Source organism: Sus scrofa, chromosome 18, assembly GCF_054392235.1.
Source record: "Sus scrofa isolate SSC_HxYL_T2T_F1_AM1 chromosome 18, Sscrofa_HxYL_maternal_Yorkshire_Landrace_v2.0, whole genome shotgun sequence".
NCBI classification, from domain to species: domain Eukaryota; kingdom Metazoa; phylum Chordata; class Mammalia; order Artiodactyla; family Suidae; genus Sus; species Sus scrofa.
In genome coordinates, this window is record NC_139400.1 from 30,881,623 (window position 1) to 30,904,774 (window position 23,152).

The 23,152-nt window shown below is 33.4% G+C and overlaps 1 long non-coding RNA gene across 2 annotated transcripts in view; it reads left to right on the plus strand.

Moving 5' to 3' along the window:
* LOC106506787 (uncharacterized) overlaps nt 1-12,375 on the plus strand; it is a 93,920-nt gene extending 81,545 nt beyond the window's left edge. For both annotated transcript variants that reach the window (XR_014834014.1, XR_014834015.1), the window contains 3 exons: nt 9,013-9,042; nt 10,469-10,582; nt 12,271-12,375. This is a non-coding gene — a long non-coding RNA (uncharacterized LOC106506787). The remainder of the gene's footprint in view (nt 1-9,012; nt 9,043-10,468; nt 10,583-12,270) is intronic.
* The last annotated feature ends 10,777 nt before the right edge of the window (nt 12,376-23,152 follow it).

Consider the following 23,152-nt stretch of genomic DNA (forward strand, 5'->3'; position numbering starts at 1 on the left):
TTATCTCACTATTACCATAACAGCTTTTCCTTTACCAAGACACTAGCCACTCTCAGAAGTAATTAAATATCATTGCATCTTCTACATAGATGAGGTAATGCATCTAAAATACTACAATGACTGGTACCTAGTAAAAACTAATAAATTATAAAAATTATTTCATTCTACCCATAACCTTATTGCTTAATTTATTTTCCAAAACACTAAAGTCCAGAATAGTGTCCAGGATAGCCAATTATTTTTTCTTAGAAAAAATTAGAGTAAATTAATAATGATAATAAATAATAACAATAATTCTGCCTAGTTTATTGTTCTAATTCTCTACCCCCAGTATATTTAACCTAAATAAATTACACTTTTGAGGCTATAATTCTTTTATTTGAGAAAGTAAGAAAGAAATCCATTTCTAAAACAACCTATATTTTACTCTTGTAATCAGATTTGAATCTCTTTATGTAACATTCAGTACAGAATATATTTCCATTTTATCTCAATGAATTCAGTACGTGGACACGAACCATTGTCTAAACGGGATTGAGAACATTAATGCTGTAAGTTGTACATTTATTTTGTCCTTTCAAGTGAAAGATCAATTAGCTGTGTCAGTAATAGGATAGTCTAATTGTGCTCCAACTAAGCAATGCTAAAAGAATTCATCTCCATGGAGTATTGTGTTCACCCTTCTTGAATTGTCAAGTAGACTATGATGAGCTATATATCAAAGATTTACCTCATGTTCCTTTTGAAAGGTATTTAGAAAGATTTCTTTCTTTCAGAAAAGAATAAAGATATCCGTTATCTAGGGCTGCTTTTCTACAATTCCTTTTTTTATGAGCAATGTCTGAAGAGACAATTTAAAAAGCAGTCTCTGTTTTGACTGAAAACATTATTCATCGTGAAACTGAGGTGACAACCAGGTACGCATGTCAAGGAGTTCTTAGATAATTGAGGGCAGTTTAGAGTCCTCCTTTGATATGCTAAATTCTCTATACACAGGTAAGAAATAAAATTTTGAAAAACACAGCACTGAGATATTTTTCCTTAGCCCTAATTGATCACATTGTTGCTTTGACTATGTGTGTGGCTGGGATTCGTGAAGTTGTTTAGTTTTATTTTAAATTCATCAGTAGTATTGATTGGAAAGGTACTTTTCCAGGAATCAGAAGTATTCAGTACCTAATGAGCAAACATCTAGGTTAACTGAGTCATCTCTGTACTCCTTTTGGCAGGAATTTGGACTTTTACTTCCAGTTAGGATGTACAAGAATGCAAAAATAAAAACAAAAAACAAAAAAACAAACAACAAAAAAACACAAAAATCCATAAAAATAAAAAATCAAACTTTTATATTGGGCTAGTAAAGAACACCTTGCCCCATTCTTCCAAGAGTGCCTATCAAACTAATGACTTGTTTGCTGGGAAAAAAAAAATTGACTACTAAGTGACAAATTCCAATGATTTAGTATTCATACAAGGGGCTAGTGAATTCCATTAGTAAACCATTTTATGGCTTGGTGACTCACATTATGTTTATATAGACTTTCCCAATACATACAAATTTGTGTTTATTTTCTGAGAGTGAAAGATACAGGGCAACTCACTGGATCAAAATATAAGAGAGAATGAGAAAAAGAATGTATATATGTATGACTGGTCACTATGCTGTACAGCAGAAATTGATATAACTATGTAAATCAACTATACTCCAATAAAAATAAAATTTAAAGAAATATATAAGGAGACAATTGCCTGCCAGGAAAAGCAGGATGTGGGCACTTAACTGGGGAGACATCGCTGCATACTGGTGAGAAGAATTCAGCCCCACGAATTAGCAGAGGCAACTGTACACTGGTAAAAGAGAAAGCAAGACCTAAAGCCAAAGATACAGCAGAACTTAAAAACTCTTCCAACTTGTGAGAGATGCAAGTGGCAGGCACAGATGCAAGTGGGCAGGCAAGGATCCTTCATAGCTCCTAGGATCAGGTGGGCTACAGTTTTATCATCCAAGGGGAGTCAGGGTCGGAAAAGACCACCTCTTCCTTTCCCGGAGTAGTAGCTCCTCCTTGTTACCTGGTAAGGTGTGTATTCAAATTAAGGTGGTCCTCAAACTCCTGCCCTTGGTCTGAATCTGAATGCAGGCCTTACCCCATCCCTCATCCAACAACCTGAGGCAATTCTCATACCTCCGCTAGCAAAGCAAGCCTGACTTGTTCTGATGGCTTTCTTGAGCAATTATTAACTTACCGGGTGATCTTCCAAAGGTCCCCTAGGTTTCCCTCTCTATCTGTGGTCCCTTATTGGGACTTCTACAACTACCTGTGTCTACTCCATCCCCATCAGTCTCAAAAGCCAGTGTGGTGAGAGCTGACTTCCTGACAGAAACCAGGCAAGCCAGAAGATAATGGAGTTTGTTCTTCTTTCTCTATTTGTTTTAGGTATAAGGTTAGGTAGTTTAGGATTTTTCTTATTTCCTGAGATGAGACTGTACTGCTATAAACTTCCCTTTTAGAATGGCTTTTGCTATGTCCCCTAGGTTTTGGATCATTGTGTTTTTGTTGTAATTTGTCTCTAGGTATTGCAATCAAATATGTATGTATTTTATGACAGAACCTTCAAATACATAAGACAAAAACTATTTTAGCACAAATTTACCATTATATTTGGAGATTTGACACCCATCTCTTAGTAATTGATAGAAGTAATCATGAAATCAGTAAGTAAAGAGATGATCTGAGCAGCATTATTATCCAATCTGACCTAATTAGCATTTCTAGAAAGTTCCTCTACACAACAGAATACTTATCATTCATAAGTGCACATGGAACGCTCACCAAGATCATATTTGAGGCCATAAAAGAATCCGTTAAAAGTTTAATAAAACATGTTCTAATGTCATAATAGAATTAAACTAAAATATCAATAACAAGGAAAAATTAACTGAAAAATTATCTATTTGAAAGTTAAAATCATACACTTCTAAATAGCAAATGAGTCAAAGAGGAATTCTCATAAGAAATCAAAACATATTCTGAACTGAATGAAAATGTAATAACAATATAATTAAGAACTGCTTTTAAATACATACATTTATAGCATTAAAATCTTACATTAGAACAAAATGCTCAAATCAACAATCCAAGCTTCACCTTAAGAGCCTAGAGTATTAAGAGCAAATTTAACTCAAAGTAAAATAAGAGAAAGGAAATACCAAAGGGAAGATATCAATAAAATTAATAGGAAAATAATATAGAAAACCAATAAGCCCAAACGCTAGTTTCTTAAAAAGATCATAGACATTGATAAACTTCGAGAAAGATGACTCAGAAAAAAGGATTAGACAAAAGGAGCTAAAAGCAATACTGAAAGGGGACATCTCTTCAGACCCCACAGCCATCAAAAGGAAAATAAAAGAATAATATCAACAACTCTACAGTCAGAAACTTTGATAAGTTAGCTGAAATTGACCAATTCCTTAAGAAAAACTATCAAAATCTACTCATGAAGAAGTAGATAACCTGGAAAAGGTTATACCTATTACAGAAATTGAATTCCTAATTCAGAAAATGAAATTTCCAGTCCTTATATGATTTCACAAGATGAAAATTTATAAAAATAAATAAGTCTCTATTTAGTCTGTCTCAGAATACAGAAGAGGAGGGAATATGAAGCCATCATTAAAACCAGACAAAGGCACCACAAGAAAAGGAAACTATAGACCAGCATCCTTCATGTATATGGTTAAAGAAATCGTAAGTAAAATAGTATCATACTGAATTCAATCCTATTTTAGTCCTACTTTCATAAGGATGCCCAGGTTTTCTCAAAGGGAGGTTTAGATAGTGCACAAATTCTTTAGCCTCACATTTACAGGTAGTCTTCCGGGTTGCTACTAAGGATAATTAATTTTCTCTCTGATAGGTAGTCTCCAGTAAAGTTTCTAAGTATAAATATTTCCATGGCTTTCATATATGAGATAGAGTACCTCACTTTCATTCCATTCTTATCAACTAAGGCCTATTAGAATAAAGCAATATTTTCTTTTACATTCATTACGTAACTTTTCACATCACTGTCTAAGTTAAAGAATAGCACCTAAAATCTGTCATTTATGAAAGAATGTCATGTCTAAAACTAGCCCTGTAAAATATAAATAGGGTTTTTGAGGAGGGAAAAAAAAAAAAAAAAAAGGAGTAATTTTTCATCAAATGTATTTGGATAAAACGAAATGAAGCTAGGTTGCTCAGATAGGTTCTACTGTGCTTCCCTGAATGTTTCAAATACTTCATGTTACATATAGCATCTATAATGTTATTTGACAAAGGAATCACTTGTATCTATCACACTAGTTTTTGCTGGTGATTGACGAAACCCAACTCAATGTAAATTAAAGAGGTAAGCATGTATTAACCCATTTAACCAGGAAGTTTCAAGAGCTTTCAGGCACTGATAATTGAGACATTCAAATGATATCATGAGCTATTCTCTTTTCCTTCTTTTTCTCTGTGACAATGGCCCTTGCCATGTCTGACTCATCTACTTTTCATGGTTCCATCCATGCCCATCAAACAAAACTCAACAAGTTATGTATTAGAAAGAAGGTCCTATAATCAGATGAAAACAGAAGGGGTTTCTGTTATAAAATAACTTGGAGAAGATTTTACAATTTTTGTGAAAAGATGATATTTTCAAAGGATGAACATTTTCCTTTGATATGTTGTTGAAAAACTTTAATAAAGCATGCTTCTTCGTAAACATTTCAGTTACATATCAGGTTAGAATATATTTCTTTGGATTATATTTCTTTAATAAAACAAACTAGTTTACTTCTTTTGCTGTTTCCTTGGTGAATTATGTTGGCAAAGCCTTGAAAGTAGAGTTCTGTGATAGATGAGTGACCATGCATCATCCAAACTATCAGTAAATACTCTTGTGCTGATCTCAAAAGGAAAATTAATAATTCTGAGAGAAGCAGACAACTGTTTTACACATCACTGTGGTCTTTTTGAGGTGTTAGAAAAAAGTAATTACTTTATCAAACTTATTTACAAATTAATTTATTCATATGGGTGAATTGATGCTCATAAGAGCCTAAAAGTAATTGTCCTCCTAACCTTGCCATCTATTTTATCCGATTACTTTAATAAAATTTATTGAAACATAACTTACATAATATGTACGTACTTGCATCCCCTTCAAGTCTTTAACTTTATGAGCTTGGACAAGTTTTAATATTTCCATATTAAAATAAAATCAACCACATTTTAAAGAAAAACAACTGGGCTTCCAGTTCAAAATGACAAGTGACTATGAACATTTACTTGGCATTTCTTTACAATCCCCAAGAGTAAGAGATAACTCAAAAACAAAAAAAAACAAAAAAAAAAAAAGAAAAGAAAATAATAAGACATGGTCATGTACAGATGAGAGAGCCTGTTGAGAGATCAAGCAAGCAGAGAAGGCTCCAGTTACCCCATCTGATGGGTTCAGTGATAGAGCTTTCCTTGAATACAGAGTAACTCTGTCTTCCAGTTGCCCAAATTAAAATACTGAATTCTTTTTTGACTCTTCTCATATCCTATTAACTGTCCATAAGGAAATCTTTGTTAGTTATACTTTCTAAATATACATGCATAATCTAATCTAAGAGGGAAAATGTCCAGTTTTTCACCATTTAGTATGATGTTAGCTATAGGGGTTTTTGTAGGTTTTTTTCCTCATGCTGAGGAAGTTCCCATCTGTTCTTAGTTTGCCAAGTTTTTTACCATGAATGGGTGTTTGTTGTATTTGAAATATTTTTCTGCATTAATTGATAGTAAATTTTCAAATATTTGGGGATTTTCAATTTATCTGTTAAGGATTTCTAGTTTAATTCCAATGTTGCCTAAGAACATATGATGTATTATTTCTACTATTTTAAGTGTGTTATGGTTTACTTTATAGCCTAAAATGTGGTCTATCTTAGGGAATGTTTCTTGTGAGATTGAGTGTTGGTATTCTTTTGTTGTTGTATGGTGTATTGTTTTGGTGTCAACTAGATTAAGTTGATTGATGGTGCTGTTCAAGTCATCTATGCCCTTATGAACTGTATGCCTGTTCAATCTATCAGTTTAGTTACCAATAGAAAAGTGCTGACATCTCCAACAATAGTGGCAGATTTGTCTAGTTTTCTTTGTGGTTCTATCAGATTTTGCCTTACATATTTTAACAGTCTTTTGTTAGGTACACACACCTTTAAGATTGCTAAGTTTTTTGGAGAGTTGAGTTCTTTATCATTCTGCTATGACCTCTATTTCTTACAAATATTTTGTTCTGAAGTCTATTTTTTATGAAATTAGCATGGCTAATTTTGTCTGTCCACGTTTTTTGGGTTTTTTTTTTGCCTTTTCTAGGGCCACACCCGCGGCACATGGAGGTTCCCAGGCTAGGGGTCAAATCAGAGCTGTAGCTGCTGGCCTACAGGATCCCAGCCATGTCTGTGACCTATACCACAGCTCATGGCAACGCTGGATCCCTAACTAACTGAGCAAGGGCAGGGATCAAACCCACAACCTCATGGTTCCTAGTCAGATTCGTCAACCACTGAGCCATGACAGAAACTCCTGTTTGTCCAAGATATTCTATTTGGCTTTGGTTTTCTGGTTTTTGTTTTTCCATTCTTTTTCTATTTGAATTTCAATTTGGGAAGTTACTATTGATCCATCACTAAGGTCATAGATTCTTTCTTTGGCTGTAGTCAAAGGAAATCCATCAAAGGCAGGTTTCCTTTCTATAACAGTGTGTTTGATATCTAGCATTTTCTTTTTAGTCTTTCTTAAAGTTTCCATCTCTCTGCTTACATCATCTATCCATTCTTGCACGCCATATACTTTTTCCTACTAGAGCCTTTAAAATTAGTTTAATTTTTTGATAACTCTAACACCTGTGTCATATCTCAGTCTGATTCTGATGCTGCTTTGTCTCTTTAGACTGTGTTTTTTGTCTTGTCTTTTGGCCTACCTTGTAAATTTTTTTTGAAAGCAAGACATGTTTTATTGGACATGGTAAAGAGAGCATTGGTATAAGTCTTTTTTACATCTGGCCAGGACTTGAGGTTAATGTTTTCTGTAGCTACAGATATCTAGTGTCCTTATTTTTGTATTCTTTTTTGAGTCTGTTTCCCTAAACACTACTCATCAGAGACAGTGTTTTGTAAGCCCCTTATGTATAATCCATTGTTATTACACTAAATCCTTGCTGATGTGGTACTCAAGTGTGGGGAGAAGCATTCAATAACTTTATGATAAATCCAGTTTTGGGGCCTCTCTCTCAAGGCTGTAACTTTCATGACTGTATCTTTAATGCATGCCTTCACGCTCACCCCTATTCCCTTCCCTGGCTGCAGCATTCCCAGTGAATTCCCTTAAAGCCTTAGGCCCTATTAACAATGTTTTAGTTTTCTCCCTGTTCCTGTAAGAACTATGAAGAAAAATTTCCAGGTCCTTCAGTGTGGGAACTCATGGAATTCCTGGAAGGGAAACCCATGACATTATGGGAATTCTCCTTAGGCTACAGGTCTCCACAGGCTTCTCATTCATGAACGTCCTCAGTCTCCAGCAATTCATCAAAATGATTAGTCCAGGGTTCCTACTAGTATATGGCTCTAGGGGAGACTGCTCCATGTACACAGGTCTCTCTGGTGGCCCTGGTCTCTTCAGATTGTTGTGTGGTAGTCTGCCTTGTGACCTTAGTGCACTGACAGATCCAAGAAAAATCACTGACTTCCAGTTTGTTCAGATTTTTATTGTAAGAATGTGGTTGATGGGTTCTAATCTCTTTATAGGTCACAACTCAAATACGGAGCTTCTAAATGTAGAACAAACATTTTAAAAAAACTTATCTAGGAGTTCCCGTCGTGGTGCAGTGGTTAACGACTAGGAACCATGAGGTTGTGGGTTCGATCCCTGCCCTTGCTCAGTGGGTTAACGATCTGGTGTTGCCGTGAGCTGTGGTGTAGGTCGCAGATGCGGCTCGGATCCCGCGTTGCTGTGGCTCTGGCATAGGCTGGCAGCTTCAGCTCCGATTAGACCCCTAGCCTGGGAACCTCCATATGCCGCGGGAGCGGCCCAAGAAATGGCAAAAAGACAAAAACAAAACAAAAAAAAAAATTTATCTAGTTAAATTTATTCATCTCTTCATTCTCTTTTTACCTCTGACTTTTTTATCCATTCCATAATTCATTTATTGTTAGGAATAATTTTGTTGAATATAGCACAACTAATGTTAGCAATTTAATTCTCCTCATTTCTATTCATCTTTTCCTATATCTCCTATAGATTCTGTTCTCAACTGTTTATATATAGAATGATTTATCAGACATATGCTGTATTATTTATACTCTTTTTTTCTTAAAATTCTGTTGAATAATTCAAAAATATTTGTATTAATGAAAAGAAGTAAATAATTATTTTTATTCCAAAGCTTTTGGTTTTTATCCTTAGATGGAATGATTGTAATACTTTTACTTCCCTAATTTTTATTTTTATATAGCACACAGTTAATGCTTATGTAATGAAAAAATATGTAGCGTAAATACAATGTATTATAATGACAACTTTACCTGAATTCATAGAATAAAATCTTGAGCCGTGACAAATTTTTATTAATGTATTCTAATATTTCCATCCCTATTTAACCCAAAGATGGAAATTTCATTTATCCATGTATAATGTGTCAGGTTATAGGCCATTCGTTGAAAAATACTTGAATGCTATTTTTTTTCTTTTTACAGTCCATGACTTAGAATCTTTCCCATGCAGATAGTAGATAAATATTTGTCAACTAAATTCTTATTTGAAAGATGCAGAGTTCCCAGAGCCACTTTGTTACTGGATTTACACTAAAACAATTTTTCCTAGGTTGTGAATTTGCATGTGTAAAATTTCTATATTTCTTAAGGATGTTAATTCAAATTACAGGTCTGTATTGCTATTAGTATGTCTAATTGCAGTCTATTCCATTTATTTTCATTGACAGAAACTACCTACCTATTACAGTGTACCACAGGTGAGGCCAAGCTTTTTTATGTACTTTTTATCACTCACAGAGCAATCCTGTGGGAAATCTGGGAAAGGCATTCAAAAATGGTATCTGATTGCACTTATCCTCTTCAGTTTACCATTATTATTACTACTATTGTGGAGTTTCTAGAATATTATAAACTGATATACCTTGAAAAATCTCTCTTTTTCATTTGCAGAGAAAGGATTAAGTACATAGATTACTTTCTTGTTCTGATTATCCTCAGTGTACTTAGATAATTTGTATCCTAGAATTAATGTATAATTTTCTCAATGCTCAATATATTCAGAAGTATACACTTAAAAATCCCCAGAAGCTTGAATCCTGGTTGTCTGAAACATTATGCTACTTTATGACACAGAAAATTGAGAATTGACCATGAATCTAATAAGTGAATGCTAAAATAGATGGAGTCTTATATTTATCCTTCTGAAAGTAGATGAAATGTACTATTCTTATACTGAAGTCATTTGACCAATTATTAGAATCTGCAAGAGGACAATCTGATTGTATTGATTTCATAACCACTGTAATACAAAAAAGAAATAGTACATGTATAAATCATTCTGCAGTAATTAAAAAAAATGCCTTTATAGTTGAATTCTTATATGATCTTCTTGAACAATAAGGGAAAAGAAAATAATGGGAAAATAGCAAAAATATAATTCCTGGATTGTTGATCATAGAATGAGAAGTTCACAAATGATGTTTTCAGTTTATGTAAGTATAGTCAAGCTTTTAACTGCCATTAGGAAAATGTTGTACCTGGTAAGTCTGCAATTAGTATTGTCTTACTAAATATAATTTATTCATTATCATCATTATCCCCAGATTAAAGATTCCTACTTGATTTCTCACCCTACATAATGCTTAGACCTATAAAAATATATTAGATGCAAGTTCATTAGAATTGAGGCTCTGTATATAAATATATCTTGAGTAGTGTAATAACAGCAAACAATTAATTAAAAATTCCCTTTAACTGTTTGACCAGGACCCAAGAGCTTTTCCTTCCTTCTTTCTTTTCTTCTTCCTTTCAGATGGATTATTTAGCTAGTTACTGTTATTGTAATTTGGATGTCTAAAGGAAATAACTGAGATTATTATATAGCTAGTCAGAGGTTTGTTTTTTATTTGGGGGGAGCAGGAAGGGGGTTGATTTCTTTTGTGACCAAGAAAAACTGCTGCTTAGAATCAAGGTTAACCTTACTTTTCTATACCTTATGTTACAAGTGAAGGAAGATAAATTATGGTTTTGTGCTCTCCATCGCTACCTCAAAACAGATTTCATTCAGAACCAATAATGGTTTATATGTATGTAAGTATTTACATATTTGCTTGATTAATTTATTTCTCTGATACTAGGTTGCAAGCTTTTTTTCTTTCTTTCATTTCTTTATTGTCTTTTTAGGGCTGTACCCACAGCATATCTAAGTTCCCAGACTAGGGGTTGCAAGATTTCTGATGAACTCTTATATGGCTCAGCTCTGGTGTGATGGCCCAATGCCTAGCACAGACCTAGTAGGTAACAGGAACTCAAAAATATTATACTACTTTCTAAATAAGTAAATAATTCAAATTAAATTAAATGCTGAAATAAAATCAATGATAATAAAACCCTTCAGGTTAGGTTAAATAATTGTCACAGAATGTATGTATGTATGTCTTTATATATTTATATTTTAGGGACATACCTGTGGCATATGGAAGTTCTAGGCCAGGGGTCGAACTAGAGCTGCATCTCCTGGCCTATGTCACACTAACAGCAACGCCAGATCCCAGATGCATTTGCGACCTATGCCGCATCTTGCGGCAATGCCAGATCCTTAACACACTGAACAAGGCTAGGGATCGAATGCTCATCCTTGTGGCAGCTAGTCAGGTTCTTACCCTTCTGAGCCACAATGGGAACTCTGTCGCAGAATTTAACTCATTTTACCTAATTCATTTATATTACAGAAAATGTAGAATCACCATCCAATTCTTTCAAAACAGGACTCAAAATATTTCTCACTACTTTTTACTTTCCCTCAGCCTTGGTTCCAATTTACACCTAAGTTAACTCAAGATTTTCTAATGATTTTCTAAATGTATAACTTCAAAGACTTTAATTCTGCAAGACTCACAATGTCTTTAGATTACAAACTTGGTATACTTCTATGCCACCAAGTGTTAAGTGCTACTTTAGCAAATATTTATGGGGATGAATGAGAATTTTTTCTCCAAATATTGGCATGAATTTAGATCAATACTCAAGTTGTCAGAGGTTGTTTTCCATAAAAAATAAAAATTTGATAAATATCAAGATAAGCACTAGCTTCATGCACTCCCATACCAAAACATAGCAGGGTCCTGCATTTAAAATTCAAACACAGACAAAGCTAATATCATATCGTGGATAGATATATAAGTAATGAGACAATAAATTCAAAATTAGATGTACCATTTATCTCTGGGAAGGTTGATAGTTTCCTAGAATCATTCTTTAACCTTTCAAAATATGGGAGATGTTCTATTTCCCAAGCATGCTGTTTGGTGATTGAATATTTGTATCTTTGTTAATAGTTATAATTAGAGTGTGTATACACACACACACACACATATGTAGTTTTTTCTTTTGCATTCATAAACTTTTCTATAATCAAACATTTTAAATAGCTAACTAGCCACTAAAATTTGTGTGGTCTTGGCAAGATATCTATGGTTGAAGTGTAATTTCTTGGGAATAAGAGAAGAGTTATTTGGTTTTGAAAATTGCCTGTTCTTTAGAAATATTGGATTTAATAAGATAATGCAAAGTGAAAACAAAATCACTAATAAGCATGCTGCTCTGGGAGGAAATGTTTGGTTTAATTAATAAAAGAGAAAACCAACTGATATTAAGAGACAAAAATAAATTCATATAGGATCAGAGTCTTATGAACCAAGAGAACATGAAAGCTTAATTACAGCTTCTTGAAGGAGTAGTCAAAGAAATTTGGTCAAAAAATATGTATACATAAACTGAGAAAGCTACAAAAAATATGACCATCTTTCTACTGGTTCTAGCAAATCATTCAAACTGAAATTTAGTATGTTTTATAATTATTTAAGTGATTTTTAAAATGGTGTTTTATATCATAATATTAGAAATATTAAAATGATATAAATATATTAACAGTTATATGAGTATTTCTTAAAAGTCATGTGAACTATTTTGATTATTTGTTGCAGTGTGCCAGCAATTTCTCTTGCTCTGGAGTGGTGGAGAGGAACACGTCACCAGCAGAGAACACTGTCATAAATTATTATCTGGGGAACTTCAGTTGTTTTGGTCTTACATAGTTATTATCCATGATGTATTAGTCACATTTCAAAATAAATATCTTAAGGTTCAAAATTTGCTATAAATTAAGTCACAATTACATATACTTATGAATATAAATAATTTATAATATATAAATAAAAATCATTTATGAATGATGTAGATATCTCATATAGTCAATAAAAATAAGCCTTTATATAGATACACTGAGACAAGCAAACCAATTCTCTAGGGTTTTTTGGTTTTGTGTGAAGAAAAACATTTTATTCTAATTAACTGATGAACAATAACATCAGAAGAGCTTGTTTATGGAGGCCCTGTAAACATCTGCCCAGCCCCAAACTCTATACCAACTCCGTGAACTAGACAGTAAGAATACTCTTTTCCATTGCAATTCTGAAGGAAACTCTGAATGATTAAGAGGTTTAACTGGTAGTTTTACACATTAAAACTTTCACTATAAATTATATTTTTATGCCAAATTAATTGGTCATGTGAGATGATTTTCCATTTCTTCATCTTGAACTTCTTGATTAAGCTAAGGTATTGGCTGACCAGCAGTTTCAGCACCTCTGCTGAAACCCTCACAACCCTGGTTCTGGGCACATCTGCAACTGTTCCATCTCAGAGTGGCATGTGCTGCCACCACTGCTGCTGGTAGGCTGGCTGGGTTCTCTGAGGCTCCTGATAAGTGATATCAGCCTTGAGGGCTCAACGTTACTTCCTCCACTCAAGTCCCCAGTGATGGCTCGAAATTCTAACTCTAACTTAATCCTTAACTATCCATTTCTCATTTCATCGCCACTGGTTGAAAGCTCTAGTCTCCTCTCTCCACCAACTGTCTCATTGTCTTGAAACCTTCAATTTACTCCCTCCATGAAATATACAAACTGCATCCATTCTGAATGATCTTTTTTTTTTATTTTGAATACATTTATTACATTTTCACTGCAGGCTAGACTAGTTGTCTGGTAATACAGAATAATATTCATTAAATTTCTAAGTTGTCTATGGGTCAAAAAAATTTCCCTCCGCACCCCACAAATTTTGGAAAATTTCTTTAGGTTTTACTTGATGAACCTAAGAATTTTAAGGATTATTTAGAGATAATGACTTTGAAAGTAGAGAAGCATTTTGGGGGGGTGGGGTAATATAGGGTAGTGGTGGATTCTGTGGTAGCAGTTATAGTCAAAAGCCTCTTTCTATCTAGGACTAATAGAAGAAAATTTTGGTTTGTCTTAATAATATGTTTAAGAATAAATACTCTGAAAAACTAAAAAAAAAGGTATAATTTTAAGATGTTTATCACAGTGTTCATTAATTTAACAAATATTTTCAAAATACCAACCATGTGTCTGATAATTTTCTATGATAATGGGTACATCATAAACATGACAGAAAAAAATTCCCTGCCTTTATAGAGCTTCAATTTTCCCCTAGTACAGCTCAGGCTTTTAAGAAATATTAAAAATTATAATCCATTCTAAAATTATTTGTGTAATTCCCCCCTCCCCAAAGAGTTCATCATTTCATCTGACATTACTGAACAAACATAGCTTTCCCTCACTTAATTGAAATGCCTCATTTCACATATATAACTTCCATGTACATAATCAGGTTTATTTCTAGATACTGTTTCATTTATTTCATTGGTTTCTCTTATTCTTCTCATCTCTGATTATCATTAAAATGCTAGCATCGCTCTTCTCTAAAGGCTGTCATCATTATTACTCTTATTACTACCTCATAACAAATCTCTATTCCTCTAAAATAAAATATATTTTCCAGAAGACAAAGTAAAATGTGAATTTTCCTGAGAATGTGTTTTAGAGGAAGGGATGGTATGGGCAATGATAGTTAATAATTGATATTGAATGTTTCTCTTCTACCAAAATTGCTTTCTTATAGTTTTCTCTCTGGATTCTGTCAATTTTTCCTGGCCTCCAGACTTTGGGCTCCAGCCTTTAGCTTCTTCAAACAATTTATTCTTGGTCCTTCATTCTACATGTAAACTTATTTAGTTCTGCCCCAGCTCTTTCAAAGCCAACAATTAATATCCTCTAAGAATGTGATAATTCTTTACAGTGAGAATGAATTTGTGCTTAGAAAACAGATGTTCCAATTATCAAAACCCACTGATTTAGAAAAGATAGAGTAGAGGGTGATAGTTGATTAGTGAAAGGACCATGAGTCATAAATAACAAAAACATCTTTTTGTTGACTCTAAATGCAATTCAAAGAACAAAACATTTTGCTGCTGCATAGAAAACATTGGCTAGGGAGTGCTTATGATATGCTGGACACATTATGTGCCAGGCACATTGTCATCTCTATTTTCCTGTTGAAGATACTGAGTTCAGACACATACACAAGTTGTTCAAAGTTATATTGCTAGTATGTGGCACAGCTGACCTTTGAATTCATATCTGATCTGAAGCTTTTTAACATAATAATGCTTTATATGTTTATATGTATATTCTGATATTTAAAAAATCAGGTAACCACTCATTAACCACTAGTGTGAAGTTGTAATGTTTTTTCCTATGTACTTAACTGCTGTCCTTGTAGAAAATATTTAACATCTAATGGATGTAACTCAATGATATTAGAAACATATATATTTGCTTCAGGTAATTAGGTCTTGATTTGCTATGTGCATGTGATAGTTTTATGTGTCAACTTAGCTATACTAAAATATCCAGTGATTTAATCAAACCCTGATCTAGGTATTGGTGTGAAGGTTTTTTGTTGATAGGGTGAACATGTGGTTTTGTGCTAATGAAATCAGTTGATTTTGAGTAAAAATTTTACCCTTGATAATGTGGGTGGCCCTCCTCCAATCAGTCAAAGGCCTCAAGAGAAAAAACCGAAGATTATAGGAGCAAGAAATTGAGCCACACAATTGTAACATCAAATCCTGCATGAGTTTATAGCCTGTAGCCTGTCTTAAAAATTTCAGACATGCCAGCTCCTGCTTTGCATGAGCCAAAACTTTGAAATAACCCTACATCAATACCATATCCATGTCTATACCTGTACAACATGAACAAATAGGCACATGGTTATATATATCCACATAATAACAGCTATGTGCATATATATATAGATATATTTCACATATATATACATATACACACACACTTTATGAATAAATAAATATATACACACCCACCATAATATCCCATTGATTCTGTTTCTCTGGAGAACTCTGTATGATATAGGACCTAATCCATTATCTTAAACATACAAAAACTTTGCCCTGCAACAAAATGTTAGAGATGTCTAATGTACCCATTGTTATTGCAGCAAATAAGAACATATTTAAAATTGCATTAATATATTACAGAACTGACCTAGATAGCATTTCCAGTTGCAGAAAAATATTTAAAGTAATTTTTTTTCATTTCAGACTAAGATAAAATTTATTCTCAGAGTTTAGTAATTATTAGCAATTGATAATCTCCAAATATTTAGCTTAGTTGTAGATAATTTAGGGAAATATATATTTTGGAGATTATGCATTTATACATATATATGTATGTGTATTTATATGTAAAATCAACTATAGTTGTGATATTTGGAACTAACATGAAATAATAACTGATTAAATCACTCCTCAATTATAAGGCGATTTTAAATAAGTGGTTTTAAAATGTCTCTATTTACTAATTGATCTAGAGAAAAAGTATAGCTCTAAAAATTATCACAGAATGCCTGGTAAATTACTTAATATCAAATCTAATTGTACATTAGCAGATACACACACACACACGAGTATAAACATACATACATACATACACTGCACAAGCAACATCATGAAAAAAGCATGCTTTGGTATTTAGTAACATCAATAGTAAACTATTTTCCAATGTAAAGACACAGGTTTATTGAATTTCCTGTTTAAATTCCCGACCATAGTTGATAAAATATGATCAAGTTGCTGACAGTTCTAACCATGGAGAAAGATGTTGCACTTTCTGTATTTATGAAAATATTAATTCTGGTTACAAGAGGAATTTAGAGCTCAAATTTAAGGATTATTAGTAAGTACTCTTAAGGCAAGGGCACATCGTGTTGACTCAAAATCAAACTTCTTTAGCTGACATCAGAAGAATGTGGCTCGAGGAGTTCCCGTCGTGGTGCAGTGGTTAACGAATCCGACTAGGAACCATGAGGTTGCGGGTTCGGTCCCTGCCCTTGCTCAGTGGGTTAACGATCCGGCGTTGCTGTGAGCTGTGGTGTAGGTTGCAGACGCGGCTCGGATCCCGCGTTGCTGTGGCTCTGGCGTAGGCTGGCGGCTACAGCTCCGATTCAACCCCTAGCCTGGGAACCTCCATATGCCACGAGAGCGGCCCAAGAAATAGCAACAACAACAACAACAACAAAAAAAGACAAAAAGACAAGAAAAAAAAAAAAAAAAAGAATGTGGCTCGAAATGACTTGTGTTTGTAAAAAAAAAAAAAAAAAAAAAAATCACAAGAATATCATTAAATGGATTCTACAAGAGTGAACTGAGCTATCATTACAGGTTTTTTGTTGAAATAAATTATTTTCTTAGTTAATTCAAGCAATGAATTTAATAATGCAAGTTATTCTTCAAAGCTGTTATTAGGTTAATATTTTTAGGTTCATTTTAGTCAGCCCATGAGTTCAAGTAAAAAAATAGGAGGAGACCATTGGCAACAATCTGGTGAATGATAACACTGCTAGAGATAAAGCTCACAAATATGATTACCAGCAGGTGTTATGGATTACTTGTTTCAACATCACTTTACGTGTAATTGGCTAAAACAAGCCATCTTGAAAGAAAGGACGTGCGGATTTCCACTTTGAGATTTCTATCACCATTGCTGTTACGCACAGCATCTAAAAAGTATGTCTGATGTAATGTAGGCGTCTGAGGACTATTAGAATTCTTAAAGCAGAGCCCTTGAAAATGAATCTCTATAAAATCTAAATTATTTGGCTACATTTTTCACATATGTATTTCTAGCTTAAGATAATATAATGATAAATGTAAATTCATCAAAATTACTTGGGGCATACTAGAGAGAATATAATTAGACATAGATATAACATTTATCTTCATTTAATGTCAAACACAGGGGAAGCACACGTTATTTTTAAGAATATCAAAGTCACAATAAACTATGCTTTTCCTTAGAGAAAATGAAAAATAAGTTTCTCTTTGAGATTTCTTAAACATTCATAAATTATAGCAATCCAAGGTGTACTCCTGACCTCTTATATCTCTGCCTATCAAGTTGATAGTTTAGCCAGCAATTGGATTAGAGTAGGAACCACCAGATGAATTAAATACCACATGTAACAAAATGAAAGTCACAGTTATTACATAGGAAATGAAAGGAGACATCTTTCCCTGAAGAGAGGACTGCTGGCTTGAGACTGCCTGTTACTCTCTCTCATTTCCTGTAGAATCCTAAGCTGTTTGAATAACACTGAGATGAAAGATCACTAAAATATCCAAGGGAAGAAAAGGATATTTCTAGAATTCACCAAAAAAACAGCATGTACACAAGTAATACAATAACAACAACAACAAAATAAACCTCAATGGTGTTCATAATTAAGTTTTTCATACCAACATAAGGACATTGTCCTGCACATTATCTGATCTCATTCCTCCGGGGTTGCAGGTGATGTCACTTGACTAACTGAAATTCACTGCATTGCTGGTTGTTGAAAGAGTACAAGGGAAACTGCCATTGTGTATTTATTCGACCAGCAAGTGCAGTATACAGGTCCATATAAACATGACATAAAATGGGTTCTTATAAAACATATCCCATTAACTTCAAAAGGTTTAGGATAATGAAATCATCAAAAATATTAATTTCATTTTCTTTCAGGATTTGTTTTACAAAGTCCAAAGCCTGCTGAATCAAACACCCACATACACATATTCACTCATGCATTTTTTTTTTATTTCACTCATTTCAAAGTTAGCAGTAAACATAAAAATGAGCCATTAGAATCTGACTTTTTTCTTATTTTTCCCCATCATTTAAATTTTTTTTTAGTCTTCATTATAGTGCTTGATATAAATCTCAGGTTCAATATTTTGCTCAAAATTTTTTTATAAGAAAAGTTAGCTAAATGGTGGAGATAGGATCTCTGAAAGTCCATTCCTCCACAAACATAATGACAACACTGGCAACAACTGTTAAAGTCAACACTTCTCAGAACTATGAAAATTAATCAAAAGCTTGTAACAATCCAGATAATGGCAAAATCTCAATAAAAAAGGTGAACTTGGTGGCATTTTAACTTATCCTATTTCCATATTTTTCTTCTCAGGTCAGTTGTATCCTTGGATATCAACAGCTTTGCAAGTAATGTAGCTATGAAAACCAGAAACCTAGCAGTCAAATGGCAAGCTAGGTTTGGTGAGTATTTGACATTTCTGATGGTTCCTTGAGAAATTCCATTATCAGAATTTGTTTTTATTTGATCTTAGAACTGATCTGTTTGATTTCTCAACTGCCTTTTCTCTGGGACACTTGTTGAAAACAATCAGCAGTGGTTTAATATCACTCTTCACTGGTATGTCACCCACTGCGGCTAACAGTCTGATAAAAAGTCTTAAAAGGACTAAATGAAAAAGAGGTTTCCACAGGTAGCTTGTTAAAGCTCTGACATAACCATGGAGATATAAAGGTCACACAGAGGTGCAGGGTTGTGTGTATGTAACAGAAAGCACTGAAAGGGGCCTAAATTCTCACCTGTGGCTGAACTCGAGGGTCTGCACAAGCAGAAAATGACAGCTAAATTGGATTTGTAAACTTCCTATTGGAAAAAATGCATTCCCCACAGAATGCAGAGATCTCAGGCAAAGACTGGGAGACTTACTGTTTCAATGTGTTTAAGGATGTCCCTGTCTGATCATTAGCTGACCACTACACCAATTAAGCATTGACTTCAGTGGTTATGCTTAACAGAGAATAGAAGCTATATAGAATTAGTCCAGGAAAAGTGCTAAACAAATAATTATCAATAACTACTACAATGACAACAACCACTAGCAATTAATCACGAATCCAAATAAAATAAAATTTTATATGCTTAGATGTCACAATCTACTATTGTAAATGCCCAGTGTTCAACAAAAAATTATGAAATGCATAAGGAAACAAATTGTTACCTATATACAAGAAAAAAGGAGTCCAAGATTTAGAACCTAGAAAGATTTTTAATGAACTATTATAAATATGCTCAAATAACTAAAGGAAACTTATCAAGGAAATTAAAGGAGTATGTGAATAATGCTTCTTCAAATAGGGAACAGCAATGAAAACAAATTTTTTTTAAAAGAACAATACAGTAATTCTGGAGTTGAAATTTATAGTAACTAAAAAAAAAATCACTAGAGGAGTTCAACAGCAGATTTGAATGGCAGAAGAAGGAATCAGCTAACATGAAGATAGATTTATTAAGATTATCTATCTGAACACAGAAAAAAATCTTAAAAAGTTATACGCAAATGAACAAAGTTTCAGAGACCTGAGAAATTCCATCGAGCATGACAACGTACATACAATGAGAATCTTAGAGGAAAGAAAGAGGGAGAATGTTTATTTGAAGAAATTATGGCTAATAGAGTCAAGAATTTAGTGAATATAATTAATTTTCCTATCCACAAGTCTTAATAAATTCCAACTGGAATAAAATAAATATACACCTTGCTGCATCATATTTGAACTGTCAAAAACTAAAAACAAAATCTTGAAAGAAGCAGGAGATAGTGATGCATCAAATAAAAGCGAACTTCAAAAGATAGAGTTGAATTATTTTCAGAAATCATGAAGACCAGAGGCATAGAATGGCAGTCAAAGTGCTAAAGAAAAAGAGGCTGTCAATCAAGAATTCTATATCGAGCAAAACTATTCTTCATGTATGAGTGAGAAGTTAAGCTATTCTCAAATCAACAACCAATGAGAAAAAGGGTCACTAGCATAAATTTTCTGTAATAAATAAGAGTCCTTCAGCCTGAATTAAAAAAAAAAAGGAACGCTGGACTATAATTAAAACCTATACCAAAAGAGTACTAGAAAAGGTAAATACATAGGGAACTATTAAAAAGAATATAAAAAGTATGTTTATAATTCTCATCTCTGATACAAAAGACAATTATATAAAGTAACAAGTGTAAAACTGTATTGGCTTTATATTGTATAAAGATGTAGCTTGTATGGAAACAATAGCATAAAAAGGGGGAGTGGAGCTATAGTGGGGCAAAATTTTTTATACTACAAAAATTAAGTTGATGTTAAATCAATCTACATTGCTTTAAATTAAAATGTTAAATTAATAAATTAATCCCCATAACAATTACATTTAGGTAATTAACTTTAAAAATATAGTAAACAACATGAGAATTAAAATGGCATTGTAAAGTTAGGAAATAGGCCATAAGACTACTTTACCTCTAACACCAATTGCCAATTCAGAGATCCACAAGACCACTCTAGCTTGGTAATTTACTAGAAGCCCTCACAGAACTCACCAAAAACTGTTACACTCACCGTTACAGTTTATTACAGTAAAAGGATATAGATTAAAATAAGGCAAGGGAAGAGACACATTGGGAAGTTTCTGGAAGAGTTCCAAATACAGAGCTTCCACTTTTCCTCTCCCAGCAGAGTTATGGAGAATGTTGTCTCCTCCTGGCAACAATATGTTCAGAGAAGACAAATGGATCACTGCCAATGACAGAAGCTCACAGGAGCCCTGGTGCCCAAAGTTTTTACTAGTGTGTTGTCATGTAGATATGGATGACCACATATGTGGCTGATCTTTTGCCTCCAGTCCCTCCAAAGGTCAAGCTAATACTTCATAACCTCGAATCTTCACAATAAATCACATTGTTACTATCTCCTGTGGCTCAAAGTCCCCACATAAACAAATATACTCTTATGAGTCTAGATGTTCCAAAGTCTTAGATATTATACCCCAGGAACTAATAAGGGCAGAGGCCAGATCACTGAGTAAAATTAATTATTTTTCACACAGATGTACTATAAAACAATTATTTAACACTAAGGAAGGCAGTAAGAGAGGAAAAGAAAAAATGATATAAGGCACATAGAAAACATAGCAAACGGATGACACAAATATAACCTTTTCAGTAATTAAATGTAAATGGGAGAAAACATACCAATTAAAGGCTGGAATGGAAGAATGATTTAAAAAATTATACAACTCTATGCTGTCTTCCAGAAACACACTTTAGATTCAAAGGCATATAGATTGAGAATAATAAAATGGATAAAGACACACCATGCATACAGTAACCAAAAGAGATCTGGTATGGCAATATGAATATCAGACTTTACCAATAGCATAGACTTCATGACAAAAATTTTTACTAGAGATGAAGGAGAGCTCATAATGATAAACACATCTTCAGGAAAATATAACAATTACAAACAATATATGCATGGAATTTATTCCAGTTAATAAGCTGTTTGTGGAAGTAACAGAGTTATTTCCCAGGCAAAGCATTTAGCTGTTGGTGTAAGAGTCTCCAGACATCTCACTTTTCTGTGTGTTATAGAGGCCATTGACGTTCAACATAGTGGCTGCTGCATTATTCTGGGTCCAGACGGATAGAGGAATTTAGCAACTCTGGTATTATCTCCTTTTATCTGTATGAAATTGAACAAGTTATTTAACATCTCAAAGCCTCAATTTCCTTGAGTGTAAGATAGGGACAATAATGTTTAAATATGCATCTAAAACTATTAATACTTCTTGCATCAGAAAGGAATTTTCAAATATATGAAGTCGGTAAGTACCATTTTCTTAGAAAACTCTGTGGCCATGCTTTACCCAACCTTTGTTGGAAATTTCTACAATCTGTATTTGTCAATACATAGCAAGGCAAAAATATTAATTCTCAACTTTCTCAGCTCCCACATATCAGCTCTCTACAATTTAATAATTGCTACTCTTTGAATATTATATGTGGGACAAGTGTAATCATTACATGTCTGCTGATTTTCCAGTATTATGAACAAATAACTCTTTAGAAAAAAATTTCTGAATCTTGAATTCTTTTGTAAGTTGTCCCTTCCACAGGAATGCCTTCAAGAGGACTTATGGCCTCTTACGATTTGTCCTTACATAAAATATTTTATTTGTTTTAAGAAGAAAGTAAGTCTATAATCCCCAAAGATGGATTTGAAATTGGATAATGGTAAAACCTACACAATTTTTCTTTTTGCTTTGCAGTTATCTTAAGCCATTCTAGTGTTCTATACAGTATTATTTTATCCACGATATAAGATAATACCTATCTAGAGCTTGGTTTCCCAAAGTCCTGGGTAGTTCTCCAAACTGCTATATATTCTATAAAGATGCCTTTTATTAGAAGATTTATGCTAATAATACTGAATTAGTTTGGGTTTTTTCTCCCCCAAAATGAGTTAGAGATTTGGAGTTTTTACTAACCTCAAAAAGTTCTTTTCAAAGAAAGTGATATTTTTGCTTATATGCTTCAATAACTTTAAATTAAGGCAGTGGGGAATTTAAAATGCTGGGGAAAAAAGCTCAGCAAGAAATAACAATAAAAGACTAGCCACATGAAAGCACTGTAAGAAAAGCCAGTAGATATAATTATTACTAACATTATGGTAGATGGGTTATGTGAGAGAGTGGTGACATCAGATGGTAGGAAAGTCAATGAAGCCACAGGATCACAAATCATTAAGAAAAAACATATCATTTGCATCTGTTATTCTTTCTGTGTATTTTTCACTTGAAGAACTGGAA